This window comes from Herpailurus yagouaroundi, unplaced genomic scaffold, assembly GCF_014898765.1.
Source record: "Herpailurus yagouaroundi ecotype Mexico unplaced genomic scaffold, PumYag 29, whole genome shotgun sequence".
Taxonomy (NCBI): Eukaryota; Metazoa; Chordata; class Mammalia; order Carnivora; family Felidae; genus Herpailurus; species Herpailurus yagouaroundi.
In genome coordinates, this window is record NW_024412377.1 from 109,465,009 (window position 1) to 109,468,679 (window position 3,671).

The window sequence follows — 3,671 nt, forward strand, 5'->3', positions numbered from 1 at the left end:
TCTAAATCTTCAAATTAGATCTTATTTAAGATCTCATTAAATAAAATTAAGAAGGGGTGCCTGGGTGGCTCAGTCAGTTAAGCGGCCAACTTCAGCTCAGGTCATGATCTCTCGGTCCGTGAGTTCGAGCCCTGCGTCGGGCTCTGGGCTGACAGCTCAGAGCCTGGAGCCTGTTTCAGATTCTGTGTCTCTCTCTGTCTGACTCTCCCCTGTTCATGCTCTGTCTCTCCCTGTCTCAAAAATAAATAAAACGTTAAAAAAATTTTTTTTATTTAAGAAAATATTTTACTGAATTCCCTTATGGTCTGCTTATTTATTCTGAACATAGATTTAAGGTGTCGTGCTACATAGAGTAGAAATTTTTATAAAAAGGCAAAACTATAGCTCCTTCTTACTCTGGATATGTATACAGATGGGATAGAGGAAGAGTTAATACATGGGGATAGGAAACCTTGCCTCTACAATGCCTTCTTTCCATTTCTTTTTTTAATATAATGTATAGTCAAAATGGCTTACATACAACACCCAGTGCTCATCCCAACAAGTGCCCTCCTCAATGCCCATCACCCATTTTCCCTTCTCCCCCACCCCTCATCCACTTCAGTTTGTTCTTTGTATTTAAGAGTCTCTTGTGGTTCACCTCCTTCCCTCTCTGTGTCTAACTAGTTTTGCCCCTTCCTTCCCCTGTGGACTTCTGTTAAGTTTCTCAAGATCCACATATGAGTGAAAGCATAGAATATCTGTCCTTCTCTGACTGACTTATTTCACTCAGCAATAGGGGACTAGGAAAGGATGAAATTCCAAAGCTTCCATCTGCTCTCAGTGCTGCTGAAACTTGAGATTCAAAGTTAAAGCTTCTTTTATACCCATGCTTTGCAAGACTATACAAACCAGGTATGATTAGTACAAGGAAGTAACAGCAGGGCTCTGAAGTTTGTCATATACTCTGATGGGGTTCTTAATATGCTACTCCAAAGCATGGTGCTTTAACATATTGAATATTTTAAGTTGAAAGAGTTGGAGAAAACAGCAGAAGCATGAGTCACTCTGGCCTTCCCCCATCCTTCTCCCCTGAGGCAGATCAAACAAGCCCTCTTTGAAGGGTGTCCTCCTTACAACAGAGGAAAGGAACAGCCTTATCTCTGAAGATAAAGAGACACTGAGAAGATTCTGAACCAACAAGCCTTGTAAAGTTCCCCAGTTTACTATTTTTACCTCATACTCTTTAGGGCCCTATCATATTTCTCCATGACTCTATACTCCCTATCAAATCTAGTATAAAATACTCAGGTTGAACTAGTTCTTTGAGTCTCCAGATCCTTAAGAAAGTTCCCATGCCCCATAAAATTAATATTTAAAAACACATGTTTGCTTTTCTCTTATTCATCTATCTTTGTCAGTTGAGTTTTCATCCAGCCAGTGCCCCCAAGAGCATCAAGGAAAACTGCCTTCCCTTTCTACAACTCCTTTTTTCAAGAAATCATTTCACTTAACATTCACAGCCAGTATTAGCCCAAGAGAGTAGTGGACATTAAAGGTAAACTTGGTCACAAGAGATGGAGAAGTCATGTAAACTCAGTGACTAGAGGAGAACATTGTGGAGGCGGTCCCCAATTCAGGTGACTTGAACAACCCAGAAGCCCCTATCTTCCAAGAGAGGAGGCACTAGTTGAAACACTGTATGATTCTCAGTTTACATGAAAACTAAGGTTCTGAGCAGCAGAGTACTTTAGTAAAATTTCCTACACTATAGTCTCATAACAACCTCTTACACTTCAAGACAAGATTTCTAAGAAAATAAACCTTCAAAATTAATTTAAAGTATCTTTTTTGCCAACCTAATTCCTTGGGTCTGATCTGAAATTTTTTCTTAAAAACTGGAAAACTGTGGCTTTATTTTCCATCTATGTTGCACTGAAAAATAATATAATTGGTACACTTGTTACCTAGATCCTCCAAGAAACTTCAATTATCCTTAATTTTTCGAAGTAACAGAAGGCACTGCTACCAGAATGTGTTAACATTTTATCATTTTGTACCAATGTAGGAAAGGCCTCTCAAAATAGATTTTTTAATTTGCAGGCTCAACCTGTATGAGTCATAATGTTTCTCCAGACTGTGGCATATATTCTGCATAATCCTCTATAAAATAAAAAAATGTTAGTTACCTTCCATATTCAATTAATCCTTAAATTATAAATTACATCCTGAAATAAAAGGAAAAAAAATCAGGAGTTATGACTCTTTGTTATTGGATTAACATCATCTTTTGTAATTTTTGTGTTTTGTGTGTGTGTGTGTGTGTGTGTGTGTGTACGCTCATCTTGTTTAATGATTTTCAGAAAAGAAACTGTCGTCTTTATGTGAGATTGACAAAAATTGGATAGGCTCAATTTTTCTGGAAAATGGATATCTTAATATCTTTGCCACTACTGTCATGGTAACTACGTTTAGACAACAGGTGCACTTCCTTGAGAATGGAAATAACACTGTTTATTAAGTGTTGTTAAATAGTACCAAACTGTTTGCTAATAATATTCTAGCTGATGGAGACCAGGGAAAGTGACAGAAATTAACTCTCCTGGTAAATAATGAAGATGCAAAATTTGTGTTTCTTTTATTCCCAAGGAGTTCATAAAGAGAGATTTATTAAGCATCTTTTATATTCAAGGAGCTATGCTGGGGAACAAGGGCAGTGAGACAAAACCCCTCAAAAAGCTGAAAACCTTAGACACAGACACAGATAAGAACAGTTGAGAGAGAATGTTAAAAGTGCCACTGGAGAGGGACCACGCAAGTACTATAAAAGAATTTTCCAGACACTACAACTGCTTATCGCTGCATGACATAATTCCTTATCTGTGCCTTTAGATTCAATGTGCTCCCTATATCCCATGAATGTTTTTGTAAGTAGTTGATCCTCAAAATACATTGAACAAATTCTGAAATGTATTACTTGCATCTGAAAGGAGTACATCGCCAGTGGGAACCATACTTCAGGATTTCACTTCAAAATATTCTACAAAACCCTGATGAAGACGGTGGAACTTACAAAAGAATGGAAGAGATAAATAATACATAAGTACAGGATACCTTATCTGTGTATTACCCTCCCATATTTTCTAGGGACTGGTGGGGCAGGAAAAAAAGGAGGAGATTCCAAACTCCTGTATATTCTCTGCTCTGCCAGAAGTGGAGATGCATGGTGAATAACTTTTTGTGTAGCCAAGAAGAAATCATAAATGAAGAAGAATCACACTTCTATTTTTTTTTTTTATTTTTAACTTGAGAGATAAAAAGAAGGGTCAGGTTATGATCCCAAGGTCCTAGGAGCCAGGGTCATGACTACTTGGGAAAGGGGCAGAGGGAGAGATAGAAAGAATCCCAAGTAGTCATGACCCTGGCTCCTAGGACCTTGGGATCATAACCTGACCTGAAATCAGGAGTTGGACGCTAACTGACTGAGTAACCCAGGCACCCCAAAGGACCAAACTTCTAAATCCTATGATCTTTCTCTATGAGAGAAGTTTACCATTTCATAATTTGTTTCTGACTGTGTAAAATTAAAGTAGGATAGCTCTCTAGGAAATACAGAAAACATACCTAAAACTTTGCAATTACAAAACAACACCAAAACACACACACACACACACACACACACACACACACAC